At 41.3% G+C, this 22,089-nt stretch overlaps 1 protein-coding gene across 2 annotated transcripts in view; it reads right to left on the reverse strand.

Annotated features, from left to right (window-relative positions):
• The window catches only part of LOC111976149 (protein strawberry notch homolog 2), a 109,981-nt gene extending 87,915 nt beyond the window's left edge, over positions 1–22,066 (reverse strand). For both annotated transcript variants that reach the window (XM_070447531.1, XM_024004906.2), the window contains exon 1: positions 21,850–22,066. The gene's annotated coding sequence lies outside the window, so the exon portion shown is untranslated. The remainder of the gene's footprint in view (positions 1–21,849) is intronic.
• Between the last annotated feature and the right edge of the window lie 23 nt (positions 22,067–22,089).

Consider the following 22,089-nt stretch of genomic DNA (forward strand, 5'->3'; position numbering starts at 1 on the left):
ACTCAAGATAGGATGTGTACATTATTTTTTAACCATTTAGTCTAGAGTATAAGCCTGGGGGGGTGGAAATTGACTCACAAGGTTAACTAATTTACATTCACGTGACATCCGTGCCAGAGAATTTGAGCTCTTCAGTGGCCAACAGCTTGACTTTGAGCCAATCAGAGAGCATGAACCACCCCATGGAGAGCCACATTTTTATAAAAGATTAAGCAGGGAACCAGCCACACTTTATATGCAATGTAGGCTATGGGATGGTAGCTAGCTAAGTCCACAGACAATGCACACAACACTAAATACTTCCTCCAAGCTAGCTAACCACTTGTAGCTACTATTGACATACACAATGTATTAGCTAGTTTCCATGAAACAGCTGCCTGTGTTAGCTAGCTAAGGACATGGCATTATGTGCTAACGTTAGCTAGCTTGCTAAATATTGGGCAATGGGCTGGCAATACAGGACTATGGAGAGCGAATTAAATTGTTTTTCGTCATCTTGTTAGGTAGTCATCTAGCTGTGGCCATCTTGCTACTATCAACAGGGTCTTTCTAGAAAAAAGCAACATTAGCACGTATAGAAATCCAGATCTTAAGCAACACTCATGGCTATGCATTGCCAAACACTATTGCCACCTTCTGGTTTGGAGTATTTTAACAAGGCTGGGTGGCTGACGACTTCCAAACTTTTTGAACACAAACGAGATAGCACCTCTGAACAGAGTGTCAGCATTCAAAGTACTGTCGGGCAGGGAAACTTTGAAAGTCCTACCGGTGTGTCTGAGCTTTAAGAACTGTAAGCTATGGGCTCTCCAACCCAGTTCCAGGGGTCCTAGGCCTATAGGCTACACTTAGTTTTTTTWAAGTTGCATTTGCATTGATGTCAGACTGATTAGAGCAGTGCTCTCCAACCCTGTTCTTGGAGAGCTATGCTCCTGTAGGTCTTCGCTCCAACCCCAGTTGTAACTAACCGGTTTCAACTTATCAACCAACTAATTATTAGTCAGGTGCGCTGGATTATGGTTGGAGTGAAAACCTGAAGGACGGTAGCTCTTCAGGAAGAGGGTTGGAGAGCCTTGGATTAGAGGGACAATAGAGCTCTGAGTGCTAGCCGTTAGAAAGTTTGGTAGGCTACTTATGACCACCAGCGGCATCAGAGCACAGTTTAGGAGAAGTCTAGTTTCCGTGACTCAGCACTCACACGGAATTTGACTGTGGTCATGACTCTTGACTGCCCGTGTGGTGGTAATACAGTCACCTTAACAGCCCTCGTTAAGACTGGAGAGGGAGTGTGTGTAATGGCTGGGTAACCAAGGAACAGGCTTTTGGACTCCTACAGAGCCCATCTCCCAGGGCTGGAACACCACCTCATTAGGAAAGAAAAGCATTGTGTCTCTCAGCTAACCCAGAGAACCCAGCCTCCTTCCAGGCTACAACTCCTCCCTCCACACCCCCACCACCTACCTCAGATTATAACTAGTATTTTTCTTTAATGATCATCATATAACAGTTCTCTCACAATCACTTTAGGAGACCGTTTGCTCTGACTCTGAATAGGGTGGTATTAAAACATTGCTACTCTGTTACTCTCCCTTCCGGGAAGGCAATAAGGCCCTCCCCTGTCCTCCCTTCTGCAAAATCAGATTACACCTCCATTCTGCTCCTTCCCACCTATAGGCAGAAACTTAAACAGGAAGCGCCATTGGTAAGGACTGTTCGACATTGGTCAGACCAATCCGAATCTATGCTTCATTGTTTTGATCACACAGATTAGGAAATGTTCCAGGTCGCCTCTGAGAATAGTATCGACGTATACACAGATTCATTGACTGGTTTCATCAGACATGGCTTGGGATGCTGTCTGGGCCGGCAGCCTTGCGAGGGTTAACACGCTTAAATGACTTACTCACGTCGCCCACACAGAACAAGAGCACACAGTCCTCGTGAGCGTCCAGGACATTTACAGCACCCAGTGTCACAGGAAGGCCAAGAAGATCATCAAGGACCTCGGCCAACCGAGCCACAACCAGTACAGGTGCATCAAAGCTTGGAACGAGAGACTGAGAAACAGCTTCTACCGCCAGGCCATCAGACTGTGAAWGTCACTAACCAGCCTCCGCCCAGTACCCTGCCCTGAACCTTACTGTTCTAGTCGGCTACCACCCGGTACTCTACCTTGCACCTTTGAGACCGCTGCCCTATGTACAGAGTCATTGAACACTAGTTGCTTTAATAATGTTTACACATTTTTTCACCCACTATATATGTGTATATACTGTATTTTAGTCATGGCTCATCCCATATAATTTTTTTATATTATTTTTTATTGCTACACTGTTGAAGCTAGAAACAGAAGCATTTTGCTGTACCTGCAATAACATCTGAAAATCTGTGTGCGCGACCAATAAACTTGGATTTTAACAGGGAGAGGGTGATTCTGATCTAGGCCATAGGGCACTGGAATATTGGTCAGGGCAGGATACAGTGGAGTCTACTGTTTGGTCACACTAGCAGGATGGCAGAATAGCATTCACTGTCAAACCAACAGCAAGGAGAGATTAGATTAGCCTATATTAGAACAGCTGTTGCAAGATTTTAAAACTGTGTGCGCAAGAGGTATCTTTTCCCTTCAACAAGCTCAGCTTCAAGTGAAATAGGCCTCAATGACAAGAAAGCAATACGAGTTATATTTCACTTGAAAACTACACTCCCAAATCAATTGAACCTGAACTTAATAAAACATTCAACAAAGAAACTAGCAGCAATAAAGTCTAGCCCGACCGATATGGAATTTTTGGGTCCGATACCAATTTTAGGGGGGCAAATGTCACCAATTAACAATATATATTTTATTTTAATTTCTTTTAGAGGTGGAATGAAAAAAACTTTACAATCCTTTGGAGCACAATTTAACAAATACACTAATTGATGATTTCTTAAGTAAATATTAAAATTAACATTAGTTAAGAACATTTGTGGTTTACATGATAACCACCAAAAAGCAACTAAATCCTCTAACTATGAAAGTACATCAAAACACTTGTTCAGTTTACCTTAGGTACAACTTAAAGATTTGTCTATCTACGGCAGTGGATAAAAATGCTGAAGTGTTTGTGCTGAAGCACCACAAGCACACTAATAAACAAGGACTGAATGAATAAATCTGAAACTGCACTGTTCACAACAGCAGAGAAATGCAGTAACATTCTGTTCGTAATGTCACCACTAGGTGTCAACGTCAGCATTTGTATTGAGTAGATTCACTACAGTGCATTACAACTAGAGGTCGACCAATTAATCGGCATGGCTGATTAATTAGGGCCGATTTCAAGTTCTCATAACAATCGGTAATCTGCATTTTTGGACGCCGTTTATGGCCGATTACATTGCACTCCATGAGGAAACTGCGRGGCCACCTGTTACGCGAGTGCAGCAAGGAGCCAAGGTAAGTTTCTAGCTAGCATTAAAATTATAAAAATCAATCTTATCATAATCACTAGTTAAACTAGTAATATCATCAACCATGTATAGTTAACTAGCTTGTCCTGCGTTGCATATAATCGATGCGGTGCCTGTTAATTTATCATCGAATCACAGCCTACTTCGCCAAACAGGTGATGATTTAACAAGCGTATTCGCAAAAAATGCACTGTCCTTGCACCAATGTGAACTTAACCATAAACATCAATGCCTTTATTAAAATCAATAAACAAGTACATATTTTTAAARCTGCATATTTAGTTAATATTGCCTGCTAACATAAATGTATTTTAAATAGGGAAATGGTGTCACTTCTCTTGCGTTCTGTGCAAGCAGAGTCAGATTTGACCATATTAATGACCTAAGGCTCAAATTTCTGTCTTTATTATAATTAAGTCTATGATTTGATATTTGATAGAGCAGTCTGAATGAGCGGTGGAAGGCAGCAGCAGGCTTGTAAGCATTCATTCAAACAGCACTTTCCTGCATTTGCCAGCAGCTCCTCGCTGTGCTTCAAGCATTGTGCTGTTTATGACTTCAAGCCTATCAACTCCCGAGATTACGATGGCAATACTATAGTGCCTATAAGGACATCCAATAGTCAAAGGTATATGAAATAAACAGCATGTGAAATTTATTGTCAATCAGTGTTGCTTCCTAAGTGGACAGTTTGATTTCACAGAAGTGTGATTGACTTGGAGTTACATTGTGTTGTTTAAGTGTTCCCTTTATTTTTTTGAGCAGTGTACAAATGGTATAGAGAGAAATAGTAAATCAAATTGAACATGTTTCATTATTTATTTGAGACTAAATTTATTTGATGTATTATATTAAGTTAAAATGAGTGTTCATTCAGTATTGTAATTGTCATTATTACAAAAACGTATTTAAAAAAATATATATATATATTTGTAAAAAAATTAATTGGCCGATTAATCGGTATCGGCTTTTTTTGGTCCTCCAATAAATCGGTATTGTTATTGGCGTTGAAAAATCATAATCGGTCGACCTCTAATTACAATAGTCAAAGGCCATGTAAACAAACACTTTACGCCAACCAATGAGAGCTTGTTATAACAAGCACACGCTAGCTGTTCATTACGACAATGTTTTCTTACTGAAACCATAATGTAAATTTCACTGTTATTCAATACAAAATGTATTGGCTATATATTTCAACTGCAACTATACAAATTATGTTTGTATATAAGGAACCAAAAATTAAGCATTTGTTTGTGGAAATCAGCCATCTTAAAWGCACGTTTTACAACTGCATAAGGACCCCGCTAAAGGAAACTTAAGCCACTAAATGTATTGAAAATAAGATTTTGGTATTGTAAATGAAAAGCTGTTTGGGTCCTTAAAGTATCCAATAAATCTTTAAGAAAAGGTTCAAAGTAGTGAAGTCAAACACATTATGACTGCCATCACACACTGTAAGAACATATTTTTCACTTTGTAAGGTTAATTTTTTACATATAAAGTTGGTGTCTAATCTAAGTGGGAGAAAATACATTTGACACTGTCAAGACAAGAGAACAAATACAGTGGATTCAGAAAGTATTCAGACCCCTTGACTTATCCACATTTTGTTATTACAGCCTTATTATAAAATATATTAAATTAATGTTTTCCCTCAATCTACTCACAATACCCCATAATGACAAAGTGATCAGGTTAATATAAATATCTTCCAAATGTATAATTTTTTTTGCAGAAATACCCTATTTACATAAGTATTCAGACCCTTTGCTATGAGACCTTAAATTGAGCTCAGGTGCATCCTTTTTCCATTGATCCACCTGCGGTAAATTCAATTGATTGGACATGATTTGGAAAGGCACACCTTTCTACGGTTGAAGTCGGAAGTTTACATACACTTAGGTTGGAGTCATTAAAACTCGTTTTTCAACCACTCCACAAATGTCTTGTTAACCTCTTGAAGCTAGGGGGCATTTTTATGTTTGGAAAAAATAACATTCCCAATGTAAGCTGCCTATTTCTCAGGCCCAGATGCTAGAATATGCATATAATTGACAGATTAGGATAGAAAACACTAAATATTGTCTGTGAGTATAACAGAACTGATTTTGCAGGCGAAAACCTGAGGAAATCCAACCCGGAAGTGCCTTTTATTTTGAAAAATCCTTGTTCCATTGCCTGCCTTTCCTTCATTTAAAGGGATATCAACCAGATGTGTTCCTATTGCTTCCTCAGGGTGTGAACAGTCTAGACATAGTTTCAAGCTTTTATTCTGAAAAATGAGCAATATTTATCAAAACGCGTCAGTGGATAGCTGAACGTCCTTCGATTAGTTCATGCACGTGAAAGTTGTAGCTCGAAATTTTCTCACTCTTTTATTGAATAGTTTACCGACCGGTTGAAATATTATCGATTATTTATGTTAAAAACAACCTAAGGATTGATTATAAAAAAAAACGTTTGACGGCCTCCCGGGTGGCGCAGTGGTCTAGGGCACTCCATCGCAGCTAAAGCTGCGCCACCAGAGACTCTGGGTTCGCGCCCAGCCTCTGTCGCAGCCGGCCGCGACCGGGAGGTCCGTGGGGCGACGCACAATTGGCCTAGCGTCGCCCGGATAAGGGAGGGTTTGGCCGGTAGGGATATCCTTGTCTCATCGCGCACCAGCGACTCCTGTGGCGGGCCAGGCGCAGTGCGCGCTAACCAAGGGAGCCGGGTGCACGGTGTTTCCTCTGACACATTGGTGCGGCTGGCTTCCGGGTTGGAGGCGCGCTGTGTTAAGAAGCAGTGCGGCTTGGTTGGGTTTCGGAGGACGCATGGCTTTCTACCTTCGTCTCTCCCGAGCCTGTACGGGAGTTGAAGCGATGAGACAAGATAGTAATTACTAGCAATTGGATACCACGAAAAGGGGGTAAAATTAATTAATTAAAAAATAAATAAATCAAACGTTTGACATGTTTCCACGAACTTTACGGATACTATTTGGAATTTTCGTCTGCCCTTCATGACCGCTCGAGCCTGTTGATTTCTGAACATAACGCACCAACAAAATTGAGGTTTTTGGATATAAAAATAATATTTATCGCACAAAAGGAACATTTATTGTGTAACTGGGAGTCTCGTGAGTGCAAACATCCGAAGATCAAAGGTAAGCGATTAATTTTATTGCTTTTCTGACTTTCGTGGCCAATCTACATTGCTGCTAGCTGTTCGTAATGTTTTGTCTAGTGATCGATAAACTCACAAACGCTTGGATTGCTTTCGCTGTAAAGCATATTTTCAAAATCTGGTGGATTAACAACAAGCTACGCTGTGTTTTGGTATATTTCACTTGTGATTTCATGAAAATAAATATTTTTAGTWATTTTTTATTTTTTATTTGGCGCTCTGCAATTCAGTGGTTGTTTACGAAAATGATCCCGTTAACTTCTCTAGGATAGGGGGCAGCGTTTTCACGTTTGGATGAAAAGCATACCCAAATTCAACTGCAAGCTACTCATCCCCAGAAGATAAGAAATGCATATTGTTAGTAGATTTGGATAGAAAACCCTCTGAAGTTTCTAAAACTGTTTGAATCATCTCTGAGTATAACATAACTTATTTAGCAGGCGAAACCCCGAGGACAAACCATTCAGATGTTTTTTTGAGGTCACTCTTTTCAATGAYTTTTCATTGGGAAACCAGATTTCTAAGGGACCTGCTTGCAGTTCCTACCGCTTCCACTGGATGTCAACAGTCTTGAGAAATTGGTTGAGGTTATTCCTTAGTGTAATGAAGAAGTACGGCCATCTTGAACGAGAGTCACATGAAGTGTCCTGTTAGATAGAAGCGCGTGACCAGAAAGCTAGCTATAGTTGGTTTTAATCCTGTATTGAACACAGATCATCAAAAATACCTAAAGTTATATTACAAAAGTAGTTTGACATTTTTTGGCAAAGTTTACAGGTAACCTTTGAGATATTTTGTAGTCACGTTTGAGCAAGTTGGAACCGGTGTTTTTTGGATCAAACGCGCCAAATAAATGGACATTTTGGATATATGTCGACGGAATTAATCGAACAAAAGGACCATTTGTGATGTTTATGGGACATATTGGAGTGCCAACAACAGAAGCTCGTCAAAGGTAAGGGATAAATTATATTTTTATTTCTGCGTTTTGTGTCGCGCCTGCAGGGTTGAAATATGCTTCTCTGTCTTTGTTTACTATTGTGCTATCCTCAGATAATAGCATCGTTTGCTTCCGCCGAAAAGCCTATTTGAATTCTGACATGTTGGCTGGATTCACAACCAGTGTAGCTTTAATTTGGTATCTTTCATGTGTGATTTAATTAAAGTTAGATTTTTATAGTAATTTTCATAGTAATTAATTTGAATTTGGTGCTCTGCATTTTCTTTGGCTTTTTGCCAAGTGAGACAGTAGCGTCCCGCCTAAACTCAGATTTTGGATATAAATATGAACTTTACCGAACAAAACATACATGTATTGTGTAACATGAAGTCCTATGAGTGTCATCTGATGAAGATCATCAAAGGTTAGAGATAAAATTAATCACTATTTCTGCTTTTTGTTACTCCTCTCTATGGCTGGAAAAATGGCTGTGTTTTTCTGTGGCTATGTACTGACCAAACATAATCGTTTGGTGTGCTTTCGCCGTAAATCCTTTTGAAATCAGACATGTTGGCTGGATTCACAACAAGTGTAGCTTTAATTTGGTGTCTTTCATGTGTGATTTCATGAAAGTTTGATTTTTATAGTAATATATTTGAATTTGGCAGTCTGCATTTTTACTGGCTTTTGGTAGTGGGACGTTAGCGTCCCACATATATTAGAGAAGTTAAAGGGATCCGTGCACCAAGAGGTTATCAAACTATAGTTTTGGCAAGTCGGTTAGGACATCTACTTTGTGGAGGACACAAGTGATTTTTCAACAATTGTTTACAGATTATTTCACCTATAATTCACTGTATCACAATTCCAGTGGGTCAGAAGGTTACATTCACGAAGTTGACTGTGCCTTTAAACAGCTTGGGAAATTCCAGAAAATTATGTCATGGCTTTAGAAGCTTCTGATACGCTAATTGACATTATTTGAGTCAATTGGAGGTGTACCTGTGGATGTATTTCATAGCCTACCTTCAAACTCAGTGCCTCTTTGCTTGACATCATGGGGAAATCAAAAGAAATCAGCCAAGACCTCAGATAAAAAAAATTGTAGACCTCCACAAGTCTGTTCCTTCCCTGGAAGCAATTTCCAAATGTCTGAAGATACCACGTTCATCTGTACAAACAATAGTACGCAAGTATAAACACCATGGGACCACGCAGCCGTCATACCGCTCAGGAAGGAGACGTGTTCTGCCTCCTAGAGATGAACGTACATTGGTGCGAAAAGTGCAAATCAATCCCAGAACAACAGCAAAGGACTGGAGGAAACAGGGCCAAAAGTATCTATATCCACAGTAAAACGAGTCCTACATGGACATAACCTGAAAGGCCGCTCGGCAAGGAAGAAGCCACTGCTCCAAAACCGCCATAAAAAAAACTAGACTACGGTTTGCAACTGGACATGGGGACAACGATCGTACTTTGTGGAGAAATGTTCTCTGGTCTGACTAAACAAAAATAGAACTGTTTGGCCATAATGACCATCGTTATGTTTGGAGGAAAAAGGGGGATGCTTGCAAGCCGAAGAACCCCATCCCAACCGTGAAGCACGGGGGTGGCAGCATCATGTTGTGGGGGTGCTTTGCTGCAGGAGGGACTGGTGCACTTCACAAAATAGATGGCATCATGAGGTAGGGAAATTATGTGGATATATTGAAGCAACATCTCAAGAAGACATCAGTCAGGAAGTTAAAGCTTGATAGGAAATGGGTCTTCCAAATGGACATTGACCCCAAGCATACTTCCAAAGTTGTGGCAAAATGGATTAAGGACAACAAGGTCAATGTATCGGAGTGGCCATCAATCGAAAATTTGTGGGCAGAACTGAAAAAGTGTGTGCGAGCAAGGAGGCCTACAAACCTGACTCCGTTACACCAGCTCTGTCAGGGGGAATGGGCCAAAATTCACCCAATTTATTGTGGGAAGCTTGTGGAAGGCTACCCGAAACGTTTGACCCAAGTTAAACAATTTAAAAGGCAATGCTACCAAATACTAATTGAGTGTATGTAAACTTATGACCCACTGGGAATGTGATGAAAGAAATAAAAGCTGAAATAAATCACTCTTCACTATTATTGACATTTCACATTCTTAAAATAAAGTGGTGATCCTAACTGACCTAAGACRGGGAATTTTTACTAGGATTAAATGTCAGGAATTGTGAAAAACTGAGTTTAAATGTATATGGCTAAGGTGTATGTAAATTTCCGACTTCAACTGTATATAACGTCCCACAGTTGACAGTGCATGTCAGAGCAAAAACCAAGCCGTGAGGTTCAAGGAATTGTCCATGGAGCTCTGAGACAGGATTGTGTCGAGGCACAGATCTGGGGAAGGGTACCAAAACATTTCTGCAGCATTGAAGGTTCCCAAGAACGCAGTGGCCTCTATCATTCTTAAAAGGAAGAAGTTTAGAACTACCAAGACTCTTCCTAGAGCTGGCCGCTTTGTCATTATGGGCTATTGTGTGTAGATTGCTGAGGATTTTTTGGGGTTACTTAATCCATTTTAGAATAAGGCCGCATTTGGCGGGTGTTAATTTTAGGCCATGATGCCTACTCTCTCTCAAGTCTTGACTTAAGACAATGATGAGCAGCTCGTAGACCACCCTCTTCAGGCAACCATTGAAAAATATAAATAAATGACTGCAAATGACGGATCTGTTCATTCTAATATTGGCGCCTTATCTGTGGAATAAAGACCGATACAAATATTTCTGTTAAAGTCTAATAAAGCTACTGCTTTGTATTGAAGCTTGACAGGGCAAGGCAAGAGTTTAGAGGAATTGGTCACCACCTATGACATTTGGAGTGCTCTGGGGACATGGCTTGGCTGTAGACAGAGGCTGAGGAAGAGTGGCTGGAAAGACAAACTACTGAAAGAGATGGGAAAGCTGGGGGTGGACTAAAAGCTACACAATATGTTATTCATCTTGGCTGCAAGGGCAATCTTCAAGCCCCCAGACCACTCCCTGCATTCTGTATCTGTACTCCATTGTAAATTCTTTTGTTTGGTTTAGACTAGCTAGCTAGCATGTGTGGATTTTGCAAGCAGCAACACCTACAAGTCTCTCTATCCCTCACATTCTCCACCCAATTCCAAAACACACAACTATCACAATGTTAAGCTCAGCACGTCCGGTGCCAGTCTGACTGGGTATTTTTGCTTTCAAGATAGCTGCTTCCTACAGTGGACAGGTGTTAAGGGGACTCATCTGGTTTCTGTTCCGCTCCCTTTGGAGCCTCAGCCAGAGCCTGATCTGTGAAAACATTGCACAGAGCGATCCCTTCCCTTCTCAGACACACAGAAAAGCATCTACAGACATGACAGCCTTTCAAGATTTCTTGGTGTATTATCTTCCAAGACTTCCACTCTAAAATGTTTTCCTCTGCGAATGTAATTCATCCTCTTAAAAGGGATTGTTGAAGCTGTCACCACAAGACTAAATACACTATACAAAAGAATGTGGACACCCCTTCAAATTAGTGGATTCGGCTATTTCAGCCACACACGTTGCTGACAGGTGTATAAAATCGCGCAAATAGCCATGCAATCTCCATTGACAAACTTAGGCAGTAGAATACCACTTTTCCAACAAGTTAGTTACTCAAATTTCTGCCCTATTGTGAAGTGGAGACACCGAGGAGCAACAACGGCTCAACAGCAAAGTGGTAGGCCACACAAGGTCACAGAACGGGACTGCCGAGTGCTGAAGCACGTAAAAATCGTCTGTCCTCGGTTGCAACACTCACGACCGAGTTCCAAACTGCCTCTGGAAGCAACGTCAGCACAAATACTGTTAGCCGGGAGCGTCATGAAATGGGTTTCTATGGCTGAGCAGCCGCACACAAGATCACAATGCGCAATGCCAAGCATCGGGTGAAGTGGTGTAAAGCTCGACGCCATAGGATTCTGGAGCAGTGGAAACACGTTCTCTGGAGTTATGAATCGCGCTTCACCAGCTGGCAGACCGACAGACGAATGTAGGTTTGGCGGTAAACGCTACCTGACCAAACACATAGTGCAACTGTAAAGTGTGGTGGAGGAAAAACAGCTGTTTGGGGCTGTTTTTCATGTTTCAGGCTCAGCCCCTTAGTTCTAGTGAAGGGAAAAATTAACTCTACAGCATACAATGATATTCTAGACGATTCTGTGCTTCCAACTTGTGGCAACAGTTTGGGGAAGGCCCTTTCCTATTTCAGCAGGACAATGCCCCCGTGCACAAAGTGAGGTCTATACAGAAATGGTTTGTCAAGATCGGTGAGGAAGAACTTGACTGGCCTGCACAGAGCCCTGACCTCAACCCCATGGAACACCTTTGGGATTAATTGGAACGCCGACTGGGAGCCAGGCCTAACCCGCCAACATCAGGGCCTGACCTCACTAATGCTGTAGTGACTGAATGGAAGAAAGTCCCTGCAGCAATGTTCCAACAACTAGTGGAACGCCTCTCAGAAGTGTGGATGCTGTTATAGCAGCAAAGGGGGACCAACTCCATATTAATGCCCATGATTTTTGGAATGAGATGTCCGACGAGCAAGTGTCCACATGCTTTTGGTCATGTAGTGTATTACGTTTTCTCCTACATAGGTGAGCTCAACCCGAGGTGGGGTTAAAAGTGAGTTGGAGATAATCTTCCCAAGTCAAACAAGATAATCTCCTGAGAATGTTCATTCCAAATGCCCCCAAGGCAGTGGTGTAGAGTACTTAAGTAGTATTTTAAAGTATTTTTTACTTAAGTAGTTTTGGTATCTGTACTTCAATATTTATATCTGACAAAATACTAAACACAAATGCTTCGTTTGTAAATCATGTCTGAGTGTTGGAGTGTACCGTCTGATTTGCTTAATATAAAGGAAGTTGAAATGATTTATACTGTTGCTTTTGATACTTAAGTACATTTTAGCAATTCCATTTACTTTTGATACTTAAGTATATTTAAAACCAAATACTTTTACTCAAGTCATTTTCTATTAAGGCATCTTTTCTTTTACTCAAGTAAGACAATTGAGTACTTTTTCCACCACTGCCACAAGGGATCCATCACCAGGGAGAGGAGTAAAAGAGTTAAGCTCCTTTTTCACCAGGTCACAYAAAAGAGAGCGCTTATGTCACATACAGTAGCATTACATTAGCCTGGTCCCAGATCTGTATGTGATTAAGACAATTCCCCCAGGGTCTGTCGTCACGCAGACAAGTATGCTAAAGTACATATGCAGATCTGAGCGAGTTGACAAACCATCCACACAATAATTACAATCCTCTGCACCAGCAGTACTACACTAATCTTTCTCCATAAATTAACTACTAATGAAAACAGCCCCTTCGCTCTGCAGTTTTTACACACATCATTGATGAGAGAATGAGAAATGGCAGCTAATTTGCAATCATCTATTTCTGTAGGCACTCATGGGAATGCTCTGCGTAGATGCAAAACTACAAGGCATGTTTTGTTATTTATGAATGCAAATAATCCTCATGCTATGGATACATTTCCAGGTACTTCATAAATACCTTATTTGTTGTTGGGTATGTGTTAAATTAGACATCTTAAAATGTCACTGCCCACAATCTAGGCGAGCTTGGACAATGACACATATGTTATTCATCTTCATCCATCAATGTGGTTGTTAATACTTCCCTCATATTTCCTTCCTGGATCAGTCCCATGGTGAAATTACAATGTTTGCTTTTCAGAAAAGGATGTTGACATACTCCTCAGCTTTCCACAACCTACTGCAAGGCACAGCATTGAGCACGCTCTCCAGCATTTCAATCATCTTCAGAATGGCTCATGTGGCCGACACACATAGGACGTAGCCAACCAGAAAAGGCTCGGTGTCTTGACTCTGTAGTAGGAACAGTATACCCCTTTTAGCTCCAAAAGCCATGGCTTTGCCGGATCAAGTTCATGTTTAATACATGGACCATTACCTAATGAAGGCCAGATTCCAGGAACGGCTGGAACAGTCAAACCCATTACACAACCCTGACTCCTCCCTCCTCAACTCTACATTTTTCACTCTTGCTCGAATCAGCCCAGAGGTCATAAATGAAATTGATCACTAGCTCCGGCTGGAGCGGAGAAGGGGGGGGGCGTACAAAAAGTCCATGTCGGGCTGTTTGGGTGGATTAAATCACAGCAGTGCTCACCCTGCTCTCCGTCCCTTCTGCTACTCCTGCCTGCGCTCGACAACAACAGAGCCTTGTGCCCTTCGGAGCCCACTCTGGGGCAGTGACCGGGAGCAAGACTGTGGCTCAACTCACTCAGCCTAGCAGCAAGACATCAACAAACATTAAGATTTCGGTTATAGCACATTTATAAACATCCTCCGGAAGACTTAGCCTAAATGTTAGTTTGTTATCATCTTCAATACAAAGAAGTCAACATTTTGCATTTATTCTTCATGTAAGATCCATTTCATCAACACCGCTGTTTCACAGGACATGCCAAAAGAGGAACAATGGAGTAGAATTTTTTTTACAATGACATGCTGTCAACACGTCATCATGAAGAGAACCGGTGTCTATTGATCGAGCTCTGGGGTACACTGAGAGAAGCAAGGGCGGAAGCTTGCGGTTTTCACTCAGTAGGCCTATTCCTGCATTACACTCCAATAGTTAAACAGCTTGTCTGCTGCCATTAAGATCCAGTGCCCGTGGGGAATGAGAGTGAGGTGGTTAGATATTCACAACACCAAGGCCAGTGACCATGTCACTGGATAGTCAGGAAACTCAGCAACACAGCATATCATTCACTTCACAATCAGTAAATAGCATCCCTCACAAGGGGAAACGAATTAATTGGAAAAGTAGCCATGGCAACCTGTGTCAAGGTTAGCATTTTCCCTGACTATCCTGCAGGCAGCAAAGTGACTGTGGCAATTGTACTCTGCTGGGGAAAAAATGTGTTAAGTGGCTACAGATTTGTGAGAGAATGGTCATTTGAGTTCTTCATGGGCAATTATCCTTACTTGTACCTCCAAGGAATCCAGAGACAGGGTAAGAGGGTCTATCTCAACTGCCAGCAAGAACTACCAAACGAGCTAAAAGCCTTTTTATGCTTGTGTCGAGGAATATAACACTGTGGCTTGCGTGAAAGACCCTGTTTTTGACTGGATGACTGTGTGATCTCACTCTCCATGGCCAATGTAAGCAAAACATTTAAACAGGTTACCAATCACAAGGCCTCCGTGCCAGCGGGAATACTAGGGTGCGTTCTCAAAGCATGAACAGACCAGCTGGCAAGTGACTTCAGACATTTTCAATCTCTCCTTGTCCCAGTCTGTAATCCCAACATGTTTTAAACTGGCCACCATTATCACTGTTCCCAAGAGCTCCAAGGTACCCTGCCAAAGTGACTATCGCCCTGTAGTACTCACATTTGTAATTATGAAGTGCTTTGAAACTCTGGTCATGACGCACATCAACACCATCATCCCAGACCCACTCCAATTCACATACAGCAATTTCAATTGCACTTCACACTGCCCTCTACCACCTGGACAAGAGAGGAAATAACTAACTACATGAGAATGCTGTTCATAGACTACAGCTCAGCATTCAAAACCATTGTCCCCTCCAAGCTCATCACCAAGCTAAGGACCCTGGAACTGAACCACTCCCTCTGGAACACGATCCTGGACTTCCTGACGGGCTGGCCCCTGTGTTGAAGGTCAGCGTGGTGGAGGTGTTGTTACCTACCCTCACCACCTGGGGCCAGCCCGTCAGGAAGTCCAGGATCGTGTTCCAGAGGAAGTTTAGCCAAATTGGATTTAGGTATTATCTCACAAGCTCTGAATTCAGCTAGCAAGGCAAAACAGTTTAATTGTTATTAACATAACTTTTTGTCTATCTGCTGAGTGTAACAAGTACTTTTGGATATCAGGGAAAATGTATGGAGTAAAAAGTAAATCATTTTATTTGGGAATGTAGTTTCGTAAAAGTAGTACTTTAAAGTATTTTTACTTAAGTACTTTGCACCACTGTTAGTATGGCAAATGCACCGCCCTTGAGTGCAAAGCACAACAGACGGTGGTGCAGACAGCCCAGAACATTACTGGGGCCGAGCTCACTGCCATCCATGACCTCTCTATATCAGGTGGGGTCAGCGGAAGGCCTGAAAAATTGCCAAATACTCCAGCCACAAACTGCTCATTCTGCTACCGTCCGGAAAATGGCTCTCGGGCCAACGGAATCAGAGACAGCTTCTACCCCTAAGCCGTCAGACTGCTAAATAGCCAGATGGCTAAATAATCAATTAATGGTATGCAAACTATCTTGCACTGACCCCACACACACACACACACACACACACACTCACTAGACCAGGGGTCTCCAACATTTGCTTGCATGAGCGCTACTTTTTTTTAAATGAAACATGTCACGAGCTACTCATTTTTGTAATAGCCAGTTTTCTCCTCTACCCTGCAAGCCCTTCCCCTGGTTCTTGGGTACAACAGATGCATTTGTCAATATTCCCAGCAAAATAATGGTTAATAAGTGATGCACCAATATTACATTTGTCAGATACCAATATCTTCCTTGCCAAAAAACACAATAACAGATATTTAAAATGTCAGCTGCCTTTTAAGCATTCTAGACAGTTAAATAGTTAACACACACACACAGACGCAGCGGTCTAAGGCACTGCATCTCAGTGCAAGAGGCGTAACAGTCCCTGGTTCGAATCCAGGCTGTATCACATCTGGCCGTGATTGAGTCCCATAGGGCGGCGCACAATTGGCCCAGCGCCGTCACTGTAAATAAGACTTTGTTCTTAATTAACTGACTTGCCTGGTTAATTAAAGGTTACACACACACATCAACAAGTTGTTTTGTTGGCATTTACGCATGTCCCCAATACCAGTAAAACAATCAAAACCTATTTCTTTCACTTACTTGCTGTGCTGTTTCGTTGTTCATTTGTTCAGTAGTTTCATTCTCAACCAGGATTTCTATGGAACTTTGAGTGTCCATTTTTTTTTAAGGATTAGCCACAAGTGGACTTAGCGGTTAGCCTTCAAAATAAAAGTACGGCATAATTTTACTATTTGTATTCATTTGCATCACTGTCAATTACACTTTTATTTTAAAGGCAAATGCCACTATTGTGCCTAATCCTTATTGTGGCTAGCTTCACAACACATAACCCGGTCCAGTCGAGCATCACTGGCCAGTTGAAGCTAGCTGGCTGCTTATAACGTTAGCTTTGGGCAACAGGGTTAACTTCTTATGGCTGGGGGCGCTATTTTCACGTTCGGATGAAAAGCGTGCCCAGAGTAAACTGCCTGCTACTCAGGCCCAGAAGCTAAGATATGCATATTATTAGTAGATATGGATAGAAAACACTCTGAAGTTTCTAAACTGTTTGAATGATGTCTGTGAGTATAACAGAACTCATATGGCAGGCAAAACACTGAGAAAACATTCAACCAGGAAGTGGGAAATCTGAGGTTTGTAGGTTTTCAACTCTTTGCCTATCCAATATTGGGTTTGATTGCACTTCCTAACGCTTCCACTAGATGTCAACTGTCTTTAGAACCTTGTTTCAGGCTTCTACTGTGAAGGGGGAGCGAATAAGAGCTGTTTGACTAAGAGGTCAGGCAGAAGTCATGCGCGCGGCCGTGAGAGCGAGCTGCGTTAATTTTCATTTCTAAAGACAAAGGAATTGTACGGTTGTAATATTATTGAAGATTTATGATAAAAACATCCTAAAGATTGATTCTGTACATCGTTTGACATGTTTCTACGAACTGTAATGGAACTTTTTGACTTTTCATCTGGACTAAGTGCCTGCGCCTCGTGAATTTGGATTTGTGAACTAAACACGCGAACAAAAAGGAGGTATTTGGACATAAATGATGGACTTTATCGAACAAAACAAACATTTGTGGAACTGGGATTCCTGGGAGTGCATTCCAATGAAGATCATCAAAGGTAAGTGAATATTTATAATGCTATTTCTGACTTCTGTTGACTCCACAACATGGCGGGTATCTGTATGGCTTGTTTTGGTGCCTGAGCGCTGTACTCAGKTGATTGCATGGTGTGCTTTTTACGTAAAGCTTTTTTGAAATCTGACACAGCGGTTGCATTAAGGAGAAGTACATCTTTAATTCCATGCATAACACTTGTATTTTCATCAACATTTATGATGACTATTTCTGTAATTTGATGTGGCTCTCTGCACTTTCACCGGATGTTTGTTTGAGACAATGCATTTCTGAACATAACGCGCCAATGTAAACTGAGATTTTTGGATATAAATATGAACTTTATCGAACAAAACATGCATGTATTGTGTAACATGAAGTCCTATGAGTGCCATCTGATGAAGATCATCAAAGGTTAGTGATTCATTTGATCTCTATTTCTGCTTTTTGTGACTCCTCTTTGGCTGGAAAAATGGCTGTTTTTCTGTGACTAGGGGCTGACCTAACATAATCGCATGGTATGCTTTCGTCGTAAAGCCTTTTTGAAATCGTACACTGTGGTGGAATTAACAACAAGTTTATCTTTAAATGGTGTATAATACTTGTATGTTTGAGGAATTTTAATTATGAGATTTCTGTTTGAATGTCACCCTGCATTTCACTGGCTGTTGTCAAATCAATCCCGTTAACGGGATTGTTCAGGGGCTGAACGACAGATTTTTACCTTGTCAGCTCAGGGATTCTATCTTGCAACCTTACGGTTAACTAGTCCAACGCTCTAACCACCTGCCTTACATTGCACTCCACGAGGAGCCTGCCTGTTACACAAATGCAGTAGGAAGCCAAGGTAAGTTTATAGCTAGCATTAAACTTATCTTATAAAAAAATCAATCATAATCACTAGTTAACTACACATGGTTGATGATATTACTAGTTTATCTAGCGTGTCCTGCGTTGCATATAATCGATGCAGTGCGCATTCGCGAAAAAGGAATGTCGTTGCTCCAACGTGTACCTAACCATAAACATCAATGCATTTCTTAAAATCAATACACAAGTATATATTTTTAAACCTGCATATTTAGTTAATATTGCCTGCTAACATGAATTTCTTTTAACTAGGGAAATTGTGTCACTTCTCTTGCAACAGAGTCAGGGTATATGCAGCAGTTTGGGCCGCATGGCTCGTTGCGAACTGTGTGAAGACTATTTCTTCCTAACAAAGACAGCCAACTTTGCCAAACGGGGGATGATTTAACAAAAGCGCATTTGCAAAAAAAGCACAATCGTTGCACGACTGTACCTAACCATAAACATCAATGCCTTTCTTAAAATCAATACACAGAAGTATATATTTTTAAACCTGCATATTTAGCTAAAAGAAATCCAGGTTAGCAGGCAATATTAACCAGGTGAAATTGTGTCACTTCTCTTGCGTTCATTGCATGCAGAGTCAGGGTATATGCAACAGTTTGGGCCGCCTGGCTCGTTGCGAACTAATTTGCCAGAATTTTACGTAATTATGACATAACATTGAAGGTTGTGCAATGTAACAGGAATATTTAGACTTATGGATGCCACCAGTTAGATAAAATACGGAACGGTTCCGTATTTCACTGAAAGAATAAACATTTTGTTTTCTAAATTATAGGTTTCCAGATTCGACCATATTAATGACCAAAGGCTCGTATTTCTGTGTGTTATTATGTTATAATTAAGTCTATGATTTGATATTTGATAGAGCATTCTGACTGAGCGATGGTAGGCAGCAGCAGGCTCGTACGGATTCATTCAAACAGCACTTTCGTGCATTTTTCCAGCAGCTCTTTGCAATGCTTCAAGCATTGAGCTGTTTATGACTTCAAGCCTATCAACTCCCGAGATTAGGGTGGTGTAACCGATGTGAAATGGCTAGCTAGTTTGCGGGGTGCGCGCTAATAGCGTTTCAATAGGTTACGCCACTTGCTCGGAGACTTTTGTGGAGCAATGGGTAACGTATATCACATGAGGTTGGTAGCACCTTAACTGGGGAGGACGGGCTCGTGGTAATGGCTGGAGCGCAATAGGTGGAGTGGAATGGTATCAAACATGGTTTCTATGCGTTTGAGGCCAATCCATTTGCACAACTCTAGACATTATTATGAGCTGTCCTCCCTTCAGCAGCCTCTGCTGGTGTATATTCCTTCCTCCCATTCCTCCAGCCAAATCACAGGTAGGACTTAGCAAATCAGCCATTCTATGCACTATTCTATTATACACTGAAAAGTGTGAAGTTAAATTCAATATGTTGTATTGAGTAGAAGTGTGAATTTCAGTGACAGGTTTTTGTAGAACATTTAGAAAATGTGAACAAGCATCTGGGGGACTGGGCGAACAGGATGCTAGGCCACATCTTTTTCCCCACTGTGGTATCGCGATAGTACGTGGTATCTTATTTGTAAAATGTTGGTATCTTGACAAGCCTACTCTCAATAGAGAAACAATGAAAATGGACCTTCTTGGCACATGTTAATGCTTAAATCACATCAGAAGACCAATTTTGGGTGATTTTTTTGGAGTAATTCTCTTAATTGCGCATTAAGCAAGAGATGAATGTCTCAGTCTAGCAATGTTTCTGCTGTTGGGCCTACTGCTGCAGCACATCATGGCAGAATTTGGAAAACAATGGCCACCCAATTGATACAAATAATCATGATTATCTTTGTCATTTAAGCCTACCTTGCACTTAACATTTAATTGAGAAGGTTTTGGGGTAAAGTCTTTCTGTCTAACCACAAGACCATTATCATTGGCATCGCTAACTGGCTACACTCGGGAGTGAAATAAATGTGCGCACCAAACAGACATAGGCAATATTGCTGGAAATTAACTGGCAGYCTGTGTTACATTTGGCTTTTTAAGCCAATAGTGGCTAACCAGGAGTGGGATAATGTCAATGTAGCTTTGATTGGATAGTAGCTGGGAGCTTTATGTTTATGACAGTATGCGATGGAACACATGATAAAATGTATGTACTTTCAGAATTGATTGGCGATCTACCTGTTGGAGACCCCTGCACTAGACCATATATATATATTTTTGGGGGGGGGGGGGGGGGCTCCSGAGTGGCACAGCATCTCGGTGCTAGAGGCTTCACTTCAGACCCTGGTTCGCTTCCAGGCTGTATCACAACCGGCCGTGATTGGGAGTCCCATAGGGCGGCGCACAATTGGCGTAGTCCGGGATAGGGTTAGGTCAAAATTAGTTCTTAACTGACTTGCCTAGTTAAATAAAGGTTAAATAGAATTAACACACACTTGACACTTCCACACACATACCGACAACAAACATCACACAGGCCAACAAACACATCACACACAATTTGCTGCTGATACTGTTTTTTATTTTACTCTTATTACTATCTATCCTGATGCCTAGTCACTTTACCCTTCCTACAAGAAGATACAATATTTACCTCAAATACCTCGTACCTCTGCACACTGATCTGGTACTGGCACTCCCTGTATATAACTGTTAACTAGCTCCATTCTTATGCATTTTATTTCTCGTGTTGCCATTTTTAAACTCTGCATTGTTGCGAAGGTCTCATAAGCAAGCGAGCATTTCACGCCAAAGTCTACACAAGCCGACAATTACAATTTGATATATAAAAAAAAGGCAGACTCAATAGCTAACATTTATACGGCTAGGGCTATAAAGTTCCACTAGTTTTACACATACTCAGATAAGCAAGACTAACTCTTAGGGGGTCAATGCCTCCGCACAGCTGTCCGTGATCTACAATCCAYGCAAGCTAGTGACACATATAACGCCTCCAGCTATTCCCCCTACTCCACTCTCTAGGTTAGCTAACTAAGCAGTGCAAATACAGAGATATCTTGTTAGCTACCACTAGCCAGGCCAAGGTGTTAGCTGAGATAGTACCACAAAGCGTTAGCAATACTAGCTGGGTAAGAGATAACGATAGCAAAACGAAGATGTATAACTTTGCGAACCTCAACCTGGACAAACAAAAATATGGACATTTGACAACATTTCAGCAGCATTAACTATGAAAAAATGTAACTTATACATGCACAAATGTTACTTAGCTAAACAAATTTGTTCTATCAAAGTGCGATGACTTAAACTAGCCTGACTTCCAAGCTAACTAAAATCAAGCTGCTTGACAAGAACGCTCGAGCCGCTGGAGTTTGGAATTGATAGCTAACAGTAGCTAGCTAGCTAACATTAGCTGCCGATGTGTCGCTCGCACCGTGTTTTATCTTTATGAAACGCTTAAATTAAACTTACCACGAATGTGTTACTTAATCTAAATTCCAGCTCAGATCGCACGTATGTTTTCAATCGAATTCCTGAGTTAAATGAACCAAAACAAGGAATTTGGTCCAACTTATTATTTTCAGTTGTTTCTTCACTTCCTGATAGACGCTGCCATTTTGAATTGAAAGCAGATAGTTCCGCTGCTGTCGTCACACTGTAGGCTACTCTGATTGTGACTTGAGGTTCGTGGATAACAAACAGCATACTTTA

The sequence above is a fragment of the Salvelinus sp. IW2-2015 genome, linkage group LG16 (genome assembly GCF_002910315.2).
Source record: "Salvelinus sp. IW2-2015 linkage group LG16, ASM291031v2, whole genome shotgun sequence".
Lineage (NCBI taxonomy): Eukaryota > Metazoa > Chordata > Actinopteri > Salmoniformes > Salmonidae > Salvelinus > Salvelinus sp. IW2-2015.